This window comes from Puma concolor, chromosome C1 (genome assembly GCF_028749965.1).
Source record: "Puma concolor isolate L17-30 chromosome C1, mPumCon1.1.hap2, whole genome shotgun sequence".
NCBI lineage: Eukaryota > Metazoa > Chordata > Mammalia > Carnivora > Felidae > Puma > Puma concolor.
This window is the reverse complement of record NC_141674.1, coordinates 4,887,166-4,900,269: the sequence shown is the minus strand read 5'-3', so window position 1 is coordinate 4,900,269 and position 13,104 is coordinate 4,887,166. Positions and strand designations below refer to the sequence as shown.

Genomic DNA, 13,104 nt, shown 5'->3' with positions numbered 1-13,104 from the left:
TGTAACAATTTAACCATCAAAATAACTAGATTATAAACTATTGGGCAAATATATTACCCACTGAATGTAACCTGGTCAATGTAACTCATTGACTAAAATGGGAATACATGAGTACATTATGGGTATAAATAAATAAATGAGTGAGTAAATAAATGTAAGAAAGCAAAAGCTCTTGAATACAGTAGAAAGTACTAAGCAATAAATAAATTTAGGAAAAAATACCATCTGGCAAAGATTATAATAATAATTGATCCAGACAAGCATCATCAGTGGATGCTAAAGCAAGTAGGTAAAAGTTCCATGAGTAATAAGATATTTACATATACATAAAATATCTCCTCACAAACACTAATTAATTACAAAGGAAAAAACAGTAACTTCACACCAGAGAAATGTAGCAGATAGCACCTTAACCCAGGATCAGAGTTAACAGCTCCAGGAATGGGATAGCTAGTACCATGTACCTTTTAATATGATGCACTGAGAAGGACCCAACATCACATCTCTGGTCTTCCTGCCAAAAATGCATGGCCTGAATCTAGTGAAGAAACATCAGACAGACCCAAGTCGAAAGACACTGTTCAAAATAACTACCTGGCCTGTGTTCTTCAAAAAATGTCAGGGTCATGAAAGACAAAGAAGGACGGAGGGACTGTTCCAGATTGTTGGAGATTAAAGACACGGGAATAAATATGAGATTTTAGATGGGATCTTAGACCAGATGATGGTGATGGTGATGATGATGGTGGTGGTGGTGGTGGTGATTACATTTCGCTCTAAAGGACACTACTGGAACATAGCTGGTTGCAGGAATGAAATCTAGACTGGATAATCGTATCCTATCAGTGCTGTTTTCCTGATTTGGATCACAGTACTGAGTTATGCAGGAGAATGTCCTAGTTCTTAGGAAATGTGCAGTAAAGTGTTTAGGACTAATGGGGCATCTTGTCTGAAGGTTGCTTTCAAGTGGTTCAGAAAAAAATGTACACGCACACCCATAGAGAATGATGAAGCAAAAATGATAAAAATGTCAACAGTTGGGGAATCTGGGTGCAGGGCATAGATTTCTTTGCACTATTCTGACAACTTTTCTGAAACTTTGATTATTTCAAAATGAAAAGTTTTTAAATATAAACTAAAAAGAAGATGCTATATAACAGAGGTTGCTCTGGTTCTGACTGGTCTCTCCTGGTCCAACATGAAGAAATGAAGCCACCTCTTCAGAAATTTCTGAAGACTGAGCTGCTATGGTCATTTGACACTCACTGAAGAGACACAACGTTCAAGGTACAAACCAGAAGCCACCCAACCAAGGTGACCTGCAGAGTAGACAGGCAATGCTCTTGGGTTGAGGAGCGAGGTCGTTTTATACATTGTTCTGGCCGCTTCCAACAGACTGTGGCTGACGGAGCCCTGAGTTCTTTCAAAGACAGTGCCAAGGAACAGGCTTGACAGCTGCCTCCCCCTCCCGGTTCTGGAACCACCATCAAAGATGCAATTAATAATCCAAGGGCAAGACTCCTCTGTCTCATACAGCCTCGGATACCAATCAGCCCCAAAGTGTTAATAGATCAACAGTTATCTCTAATACCTAATACAATTTGCATTTAAGATGACATCTGCAATATTTTAAAAGCCAAAGTCTAAAACAACAAACTTGGCGTTTTTTCTGAGTAGCAATTAACACAGTGACTAATCCTATCAAGGAGACGGTAATTGGCATGGAGATATCCTTCTCACACCAGCAGCAGGTTGAAAACCTTAATCCTAACCTCTTTTTAACAGCACACACTCTAGAGCATCTCTGCTCATCAAGGAAACTAATGCAATTATTAAGGACAAGGGTAATTATCCTACAGCTTGAACAACAAAAAATAAAAGTGTTCAAACAGCAGTCACACAGGAGAAGGATGGGAGGCTTGACTCATGGAAGAAGGCTATTTCTGTGTCATGGCCATACCAGGGCTAGGCTATGGTACCTCCGTGGCCCTGCTCAGGGCAGACGGTCAACTGCAGCCCCACGCCAGCCAGTTCTGCCCAGCACTGGCCACTCCAGGACACAGCTTCCTATACAAAGCTCCCAAGTGCTAATCGAATTGAGTAAGCGTTCCCAAGGAGATGACCCATGAAACATCTAACACGTATCATCAGGCTGGGTCTCTTCCATATCTCTGGAACCCACTGTGCTCATTCTGAGCACACTCAGGTTATTCTCCCCAAGTACGATGCCGTTCCCCAGAATCTGTGTAGAGTTTACCCATTCTTTAGGGCTTCAAGTTTTAGGAAGCAGTCCTAAACCACCCCAGCCCTCAGTGAACGCTGAGTACTATAAGCCCCTCTCGTCCAAACGACGACAGCAAAACACAGAGGGGCACGTGTTCACCCATTACTTCATGTGGGCTGGCTCTATTTGCACCCTCAAAGAACCACACGGTTTCACAAGTCATGCCCCTGACCTAGGCACCGGGCTAGACAAACAGAAAAGTTCTGGCAACAACCCCACAAGCTCTCAGATGCTCACACACCCACTGCTCTGTGGGGTAAGGAGGCGGGGGTCGGGGGGGTTCTTTGCACCTGTGGGTATTTCAGCCGACGGGATAATTATAGAACTTTTAGTGAAGCCCACAGTATGTGTTTAACAAATCAATGAATGAATAAGTGAAATGAAAGAATAAAGCCAACTAGGATGAACTGGGCCAGTGTGCTTGATAGCCTTAGCAAGTGGGCCTCGTAAGGCTGTGGACGAGATGTCCACACAGACCGGCTGGCTTCCCCCTCCAGCACTGCTTGGCATGAACTGTCTACACCTGCAGTGCCGCCCAGCTGCCTCAAGGGTGCGCTGTGGGCCATGGCAGGACCAGGCAAGAGTGAAAGACGCTTCCAACTCTGAAGGGACATGTAACCCTTACGTAAAGTGGATGAGGTGGCACTCTGTTGAGCATGGAAACTTCTTACCCATATGGTATGACCAAAGCTTAGTCACACACCCGGTTCTGGCTGGCAGCAGAATGAGGGAATTGCTAATTAAGGAAACACCTGAACCTGGGTATGTAGGCACTCAGCTTTGAGAAGTCCGGGAGAGGTAGCAGGGCCCAGACACCAAGAGGAAAGCAACAGCACCACTCTCAGAAAGGCCGAAAAGACTGGAGCAGGGCTCCAACCCTGGGGGCACCAGGGGCTCAGCGTAAACTACAGCATGGGGAGAAGCACAGAGCCAGTGGTCTGGTCACAAGAAACAAAGGCGAGGCAGCTGGTGCTAGGTCACAACTGGAGCGGCCACCGCATCTCATGACAGAGGATCCTGAAATGTGCCCGCTTAGGAGGAAGGTTGATTCTGCTGGACAGGAAGCAGGTGGAATTCAGATGGAAGTTCCACTAGGTGACCCGGCCTCTAAGGTGAAATTTAAGTTGTCCATGATTGTACAGGTTAGAAAGACAGGGGAGGTGTCTTTGGTGTTGTATGCATTTTTACTAGGATGAATTTAGCCTGTTTAAAGCATGAAGAAATTCCATGACAGCCTTTCCTACTGAATTTGTAATATGATGCGAAGAAAGAAATATGCCCTTTTCTTTTTACATTCATTGTATGCAAACCTTTCTGTCTGCATCAGCAACCTGGCCCATAATATCCTCAGGGGGTCTCGTTGGTGTTATCTATGGTATCTTCTAAGGTAAACATGTCTTCTCTTCCAATTAGGTTGTAAGCCCCCTAAAGGTGGGAAGTGGGCCTAATTCATCACTAAATCCTGTACAGAGCCTAGCAAAGGGCCAGAATCAGGCTGTTACTCAGCCGGTTGTTGATAATCTTATAGCACTAATAAATACAATGAACTCAGCAAAGAAATTCCACTCGGAGGCCTGACCTGAGGCTGTCCTCATCTAATGAATTGTACATTTAATTTTATAGAAGTGCCTTTCCCTCAAAGGTATGAAAGAGTCATCATAGCTCCCAATTCTTATCGAGCTAAACACTTCTCAGTGAGAGGAGGGCACTGAGAGAAGGAGGTATTAGGGCTGCAACCCACACAGTCTGTGTCCTTGTGGGAGGGATCATCTTGGGTCAGAATTTAGAACCAAGAGCTTAAGAACAGTCATTAAAAACCATATTTCTCTGCCATTTGCTACCCATCAGATTGGCCAAATTTAAGGATTGACTATGGCAAATGCCGGCAAAACCATGAAGCAACAAACTCACACACTAGAGATGAGAGTGAGAAGTGATAGAACAACTTCGGAAAACCACTCGGCAATTCTGACAAATAGGAAACATTCTAAACGTCCATCCAACATATAAATATTTATCCATGGTATATTCACACAATGGAACAGAATACAGCAGTGAAAATAAATAAGCTAGAATGACAGGCATCCACAGAGATAAATCTCAAAAAAAGAAATATGCTGGGGAAAAACCCCACATTTATAACCCAAATCAAAAAAAGGATTCAATAAAGTAGTAGAATATGAAATCGACATTCAGAAATCAATAGCAGAGGGAAAATCCTATTCAAAATGGCAACAAGATAAAATATGCAGGAATAAACTTAGCAAGGGATATACAAAACTGCTATAAGGAAACTTTTTAAACTAACACAAAACACAAAAGGCTTCTTGAACAAATGGGAAGATGCAAGTTTTTCTCGGATAGGACAATTTGATATTATAAAGACATCAGTTCTCCCTAAGTTAATTTATAAGTTTAATGATATTAATGGAGCTAGACAAATTGATATTAAAGTTCATATGAAAAAATAAACCTTTGAGAATAGCCAGGAAAACAATGAGAAAGAAAAGCCTCAAGGAGAAGTAAACCCTACCAGACATTAAAAATACTACAAAGTATCCACAATTAAAACAATGTAGCGCTGGTGTGCAGAACAGACATAGAAATGAAGTAGATGAGGAAGTTCAGATACAAATGCAGCTATATTTGGAAATTTTGTATATTTTAAAGATGGCCTCTGGGGGTGCCTGGGTGGTTCAGTCTGTTGAGCGTCCGACTTCGGCTCAGGTAACGATCTCAGAGTTCGTGGGTTTGAGCCCTGTGTCGGGCTCTGTGCTGACAGCTCAGAGTCTGGAGCCTGCTTTAGATTCAGTCTCTCCCTCTCTCTCTGCCCCTCCCCCACTTGCAGGCTGCCTCTCTCTCTCAAAATAAATAAATAAATAAATAAACAAACAAACAAACAAACAAACATTACAAAAAAAATTAAAGATGGCCTCTAAAATCACTGAAGGAAAAAAGATTTTTTAATAAGTGTTGCTGGGACAACTGGCTAACAATTTGGAAAAAGATAAAATTATATCCCCATCTCACATCAAACATAAGAAAAAGTTCCAAATGTATCAAAGATGTAAATATAGAAAATGAAGCCACAGAATTATTAGAAGAAAATGTGGGTAAATTCCTTTATGAGCCGAGTATAGGGAGATATTTTATTACTATGATTCAAAAATACAGACGTAATAAAAGATTGATAAATCTGACTACATAAAATAAAACATTTTGCACACGAGACACACTTTAGATTCAAAGATACAAATAGGCTGGAAATAAAATTATGGGCAAAATGTATCATGTAAACAACCACAAGAAAGTTGGAGTGACTATGTGAATATCAGACAAAATAGACTTTAAACAAAGATAAAGAAGAAAATTTCATGATGATGAAGGTCTCAATGCATCAAGAAATATAACAATTACAAGCACAGATGCACCAAAGAAACACTGACAGGTGAAGGTAGAAATAGACAATTCTTCCACAATATTTAAAGACTTCAATATCCTACTTCCAATAATGGATAGAATGAGTAGGTAGACTATCAACAAGTAAATGGAAGACCTGGAAGACTATAAGCCTGTTTACCTACCAGACATCTTTAGAACACTCCACCCAACAATAGAATGTACATTCCTCTCAAGGGCACAGGCACATTCTCTAACACAGACCACATGCTAGGCTATAAAACAAACCCCAGTACACATAAAAGGATAGAAATGATACAAAGCATGTTCTCTAATTACATTGAAATGAAATTAGAAATCATCAATAGCACAAAAAACTTGGGGGAAACTCATAACTATGTGTAAATTATACAAGGCACTCCTAAATAACCAATTGGCTAAATAATTTCAATGGTACATCAGAAAATACATTGAGATAAATGAAAATGGAAACACAAGATACTAAAACATGGGAAACAGCAAGAGCAGTGCTTAGAGAGAAAAATATAAAAGAAAAAAATCTCAAGTCAAAAACCTAACCTTCCACCTTAAGATTGGGGGGGGGGGGAGAAGAGTGGGTCACCTGGGTGGCTCAGTTGGTTAAGCATCCGACTTCGGCTGGGGTCATGATCTCACAGCTCATGGTCTCTGTGCTTACAGCTGGTCTCTGGGCTGACAGCTCAGAGCCTGGAGCCCGCTTCAGATTCTGTGTCTCCCTCTCTCTCTGTCCTCCTCTGCTTGCTCTCTCACTCTCTCTCTCAAAAATAAATAAACATTAATTTAAAAAAAGGGCAGAGTAAACCCTAAAACAAGAAGAAGGAAGGAAGGAATAAACGTTACAGTGGAACCTAATAGAGAACTGAAAAACACAGAGAAAATCAATAAAACAAAAAGCAGGCTCTTTGAAAAGAACAACAAAATTGACAAATCTTTAGCTACATTGACCAAGAAGAAAAGAGAAGATTCAAATTACTAGAGCTAGAAATGAAAGAGAGGACATTGCTCTGACCCTATAGAAAGGAAAAGGATTAGGAAGGAATCCTATAAGCAACTGTAAACCAACAAATTAGATAACTTATATAAGATAAGGAAATTTCTAGAAAGCCAGGAACTACTAAAACAGACACAAGAAGAAATGGACAATCTGAATATACCTGTAACAAGTAAAGAGACTGAATTAGTAATCAAAAAATTACCCACAACGAAAATCCCAGACTGAGTTGGCTTCACCACTGAATTCTACCAGACATTTAAAGAATAATTAATCCTTTACAATTCTTTCTTCACAAACCCTCCCAAAAACTGTAAGAGGAGAGAGAACACCATTCAATTCATTTTATAAAACCAGTATTACCCTGATACCAAAACCAGACCAGGACATAACAAGAAAAGCAACTACTCGCCAATAACTTCTAGGAATATGCATGCAAAAATCTTCAGCAAAATAGGGGTGCCTGGGTGGCAGTCAGTTAAGCATCTGACTTTGACTTGGGTCATGATACCACAGCTAGGGAGTTCGAGCCCCACACTGGGCTCTGTGCTGACAGCTTAGAGCCCGGAGCCTGCTTCAGTTTCTCTCTCCCTCTCTCTCTCTCTGAAATAAGTATTAAAAAGTTTTTTTTAATCTTCAGCAAAATACTAGCAAACTGAATCCACCAACATAACAGTAGTCTTCCCTTATCTGTGGTCTGCTTTCCATGGTTTCAGCTACCCGTGGCCAACCACGGTATGGAAGCAGATGTTCTTTCTCCTGACGTGTCGTCAGAAGGTCAAAAGCAGCCAAAACTACCTTACAATACCCACATCATTCACCTCATTTCATCTTCATTTCATCACATAGGCATTTTATCATCTCCCATCATCACCAGAAAGATGAATACAGCACAATAAGGTATTTGAGAGGGAAAGGCCATACTCACATAACTTATAGTACAGTAGATTATTGTATTTTTAGTACATATACATATACACACACATGTATATAGTATATACATGTACAATATAGTACAATTGATTATTTTACTATTAGTTATTGTTGTTAATCTTTTATCATGCCTAATTGATAAAGTAAACTTATAATAGGTATGTGCATATGGAAAAACATAGTATATATAGGATTCAACACTATTCATGGTTTCAGGTATCCAGTGGGGTCTTGGAACAAATTACCCATAGATAAGTGAGGATTACTACATTAAAAGAATTGTACATTATGATCAAGTGAGATTTATAACAGGAATTAAGATTTGTTCAGCATCTGAAAAGCAACAAAGTAATACATCATATAAATAGATCAAAAAACAAAATCACATGATCATCTCAAAAGACACAGAACAAACTTTTGATAAAATCCAACACCCTTTCATGATTAAAAAAAAAACAAAAAACAACTCAACAAATTAGAAGGGAATTTCCTTAACCTGATAAAGAGCATCTACAGAAGATTCACATTATCATAATTAATGGTGAAAGACTAGACGTTTCCCCTAAGATCAAGAACAAATAAGGATGTCACCTCTCACTACTTCCATTCAACATTTGCACTGGAAGTTCTAGACAGGGAAGCTAGCTAGGCAAGAAACAGAGACATAAGACATCCAGATTGGAAAGGAAGAAATAAAAATATCTCCGTTCACAGATGAGATGATCTTGTATATAAAAAATCCTAAGGAATCCACTAAGAAAACCTATTAGAACTAATGAACAAGTCCAACAAAGTTGCAGGATACAAGGTCAATAAACAAAATCAATTGTATTTGTATACACTTGACAATGAACAATCTAAAAATAAAATTTAAAAAGCAATTCCATTCCCTAAGCCATCAAAAAGAATAAAAAACTTAGACATAAATTTAACAAGAGAAGTACAAAACTACGCTGTGAAACCTACAAAACACTGTTGGAAGAAACAGTAAGAAAAATACCTAAATTAATGTAAAAAAATCAATGTTCATGGGTTCAAAGTCTTAACATTAAGAGCAATACTCCCCAAACTGAATCTACAGATTCAACACAAGAATTCTACCTGACTTCTTTGTAGATATTGACAACTTGATTCTAAAATTCATATGGAATTTACAAGAGACACAGAATAGACCAAAATAATCCTTTAAAAAGAACAAAGTAGGAGGACCCACACCTCCCATATTCAAAATTCACTACAGAGCAATGGCAATCAAGACAGTGTGGTACTGGAATAAAGACAGACATATTGCTCCAGAGAATAGAATTGAGAGTCAGAAAGAAACCCATACATCTACTGTCAGTTGATGTTCAAAAAAAGCACCAGGACCATTCAATCAGGAAAGAAAAGTGTTTTCAACAAATGGTGCTGGGACAACTGGACAGCTACATACAAAGGGATGAAAATGGACCCTTACCTCACACCACACACACACACACACACACACTAACCCAAAATTGGTGAATCAGAGCACTAAACATAAGTGCTAAAACTATAAAATTCTTAGAATAAAACACAGAAGTACATCTTTATGACCTAGAAGTCCACAAAGCATGTGGATAGGACACCAAAAGCATGAGCAACAAAAGAAAAAATAGATAAATTGGACCTAATCAAAATTTAATATTTTTGTGCTTCAAAGGACACCATCAAAAAAGTGAAGAGACAACCCACAGAATGGGAGGAAATATTTGCAAACAACATATCTGGTAAGGGACTTGTAAAGAACTCTTACAACCTAATAATAAAAAGCCAAGCAAATGGAAGACATTCAAACATACACATTAGTCATCAGGAATATGTACATCAAAACTACAGTGGGATACCACTTCCCATCCACTGTGATGTCTAGAATCAAAAAGTCAGATGGCAACAAGTGTTGACAGAGAAACTGGAACCTTCATCCACTGCTGGTGGGAAGGTAAAAAGTTGCTGCCCCTTTGGGAAATGGGCAGTTTCTCAAATGATTAGAGTGACCATATGACCCAGGACTTCCACTACTGGGTATACACCCAAAAGAAATGAAAACTATGTCTACACAAAAAAATGGTACACAAATGTTTATAGCATCTTTATTCATAATAACCTTATAATATAATAACCACAAATAGAAACAACCCAAACGTCCATCAACAGACAAATGGGTAAACAAAATGTGTGGTGGAATACTATCTGGTCATCAAAAGGAATGAAGCACTGACTTGAATGAACACTGAAAACACTAGAATGTGTGAAAGAAGCCAGGCATGAAAGTCCGTGTATTATGTGATTTCGTTCACATGAGAGTCCAGAAGAAAGAAATCTGTAGACCGTGAAAGTGGATCCATGGGTTGCATGGGGCCAAGGGGGTAGGGACAGGAGAGAAGGAAACAACGGATTTATAGCTAAATGATATGGGGATTCTTTGAGGTGATCAATATGCTTAAAATTAATGGTGGCACATATGTGTGACCATACTAAAAGCTATTGAAGTATACACTTGAAATGGGTAAATTGTATAGTATGTGAGTTATATCATAATAAATCTGTTTTTACTTATTTTTATTTTTTTTAACGTTGATTTATTTTTGAGAGCCAGAGAAAAAGAGAGAGAGAGGGAGAGGATCCGAAGCAGGCTCTGCACACAGCACAGAGCCCGACACAGGGCTCAAACTCAGGAACCACGAGACCATGACCTGAGCCAATGTCAAGAGCTGGATGCTTAACCAACGGAGCCACCCAGGCATCTCAATAAAGCTGTTTTTAGACATCTAAAAATTTTTTTCAATTTGTTGAGAAACAAGATTTTCACACAATCCCCAAGGGCCACCTCATGAAACACTCAGCAATTACAAAAAGGAAAATAGCTTACGCTCCTGTAAAAGAAACCAGGCAGAGCCCACCTGAACCATATGATCAGGTAACACCACTGGCAATGAGACAGACGGGCATCGTGTGGCTCCCATAAGATGCCTGGAGGAGGCCATAGCATCACTTCTGTCGTGCTTCGGACAAAACCGTGCATCTTAGTCTAACGATGAGGAAACATCAGACAAACCAGAACTGAAGGGGCAGCAGCAAACTACCAGGCCTGTTCTTTGAAAACCTGCCACACGCAAGAACGAAAGAAAACAGACTGAGGAGCTGCTCCCGGTGAGAACAGACGGAAGAGTCAGGACAATGACACGGAGCCCTCCCGCGTCAGGTCCCAGGCCAAACCCAAAACCCATTTGGTTTCCTTCCGCCATAAAGAACATCAGTGGCACAACCGCTGAAATTTCTATAGCGTCTGAGGGCCAGATGACAGCACAGAATCAATGCTAATTTCCTCATTTTGATACTTCTGCTCCCATAAAAGAACACCCCTGGTCCTAGGAAACATGCCCTCAAGTATTTAGAGGTAAAGGAGCATCTCCAACTTACCTCAGGTGTCCCAGGAGAAAAGTAAAATGTTACCTATATACACAATTTCAGATCTGTGTGTGTGTGTGTGTGTGTGTGTGTGTGTGTGTGTGTGCGCGCGCGCGCGTGTGGGAGGGTTGGGTCTGCGTGCATTTCCAGAGAGGGGAAGTGATTACGCATATGTACTAAAATGTTAACAACTGTGGAATCTGGAGAATGATACACAAGTGACATTTGTATTATTTTTTGCAACTTTTCAACCTCATTTCAAGTACAAAAATTTAATTTGGAAAGTGTTTGCAGTACATGCAGCGATTTATATAAAGTTTCAAAATGTGGAAGGAAGTTACTCATTAAGAACACATGCATGCAGAGCAGGAATACAGAAACATTCACGACAGTGGCTCTAAGAAAGAGCGCGGTGTACAGAATAGCTGTGTTTTGCTTCTCAAGCTAACGGTGGGGTGGGACCATGCAGTTATTATTTATATTTTTGTATAGCTAAAATATTGAATACTAGTTTCTTTATTAAAAACACCCCACTCCTCTCCCTTCACCCAACCAGCACTCCCGGCCTCCGGCAATGCGGGGCCTCGTAGCACAGCCGGTTCCCTCTTGCCCCCAGATGTATTGCAATAGCACCGAGAAATTCTTACTGCACACAGGGGAGGGATTCCCTGGAGAAAGAGACCCAGGACAGAGAGCCTCACATACACGTCATTCGCCGCAGCAGAAAGGAAGACGGCTTACCAGACGGCAAGCAGCTGGAAACTTTTGCACAGGACAGGGGAGGGGAAGCCTCTGCACCAGGAATGGGGGTGTTTGGAGCCGCAGGGGCAGATGGCTTCCTGGCCTCAGGGAGGAGCCTGGCAGGTGCACCAAGGTCTGGGGAGCAGTCTGGGGTCCCACTGCTGACTGCAGAAGCAGGCATTCCCAAAGATACCGAGCCGGCAGGGCGCTGTCCTCCCTAATACCACACCACGCCCGGACTGTGGTGGTAAAGGAAGTGGCATCCGCCTGAATCACAAATGGCCCTCTGGACCGGGAGCACGCGGCTGACCTCCATTGGCTTCCCTGACAGTCGGGCTGGAGGAGGCCCGTATGGGCAGGAAGGCCAGCACCGGCAGAGGAGGGAGTGCCAGCTGGAACCCAAGCCCCACAGCAGGGCTGGGGACAGGTCTCCACCTGCCCTCTGAGCAACATGTCAAGTGCAGAGCCAGCCAACAAGATGGAGAGGGCACCTACCACAAGCCATGCAGTCCTCCAGGCTCTCAGAGAGAAGTGGGGGAAACAGCCTCTGTCCTCCCTGGAGGACCTCAGAGCAAAGATGAGGAACGAGAAATAGGTAGGAAGTCAGTGGGTAAGGGGAAAGGCGGTTCCAGACCATGACCCCAAGCAGAAGATGGCCTTCTGCCTCTTGCTGGGTCCCATAAGCAGTGGCCGACATGGCCAAGAGCATGAATGACATTGAGACCGCTGGGTCACTGGGGTCCTGGTCGGCTGTGAGTTTGCTCAAGGCTATGTGAGGAGTGCTAGAGGCTTCAGAGCAAAGTGACAGGTTTCCGAAGACTTGTCAAGTGTTTGCAGCCACCACAGTCCGAGGGGGCCACCAGGGTGCATGCTGGGTCAGCACCTGACCTCGCAAATGGGCTTCTCATTTGCCTCTCATCGTGTTGCTTCCTGTAAGAAGTCAGGGTTGGGACTGGGGGTGCAGGGGTGAGGTACCTAGGGTGCAAACTGTCAGGAGGTGCTCCTCTGGGGGTCCTGGAACACAGGGTCAGCACCTGAGGGTCTCGGCCCTGCTAAGAGCACTGAGCAGGGCCCATGGGGGGAGAGCCACACGCTTGAACACATCTGCCTTTCATGCAAGACAAGAGCCTGGATTCTTGGGTCTGGGGGGCACCTTGATACTCTAGAACTTACTGAGAAGCTAGGCCTTGGCCTGCTATTCTTTGGAACGCTTTCTGTATCCTGAAAAGGGGCATGGCCAGGAGTCAAAGACCTCTCCTGCAGTCAGTCTTCTGGCTAAGTGACCTTA

The 13,104-nt window shown here is 41.9% G+C and overlaps 1 protein-coding gene across 7 annotated transcripts in view; it reads right to left on the bottom strand.

Moving 5' to 3' along the window:
* The window catches only part of CAMTA1 (calmodulin binding transcription activator 1), an 829,903-nt gene that overhangs the window by 461,579 nt on the left and 355,220 nt on the right, over positions 1-13,104 (bottom strand). The gene's annotated exons all lie outside the window — the stretch shown is intronic.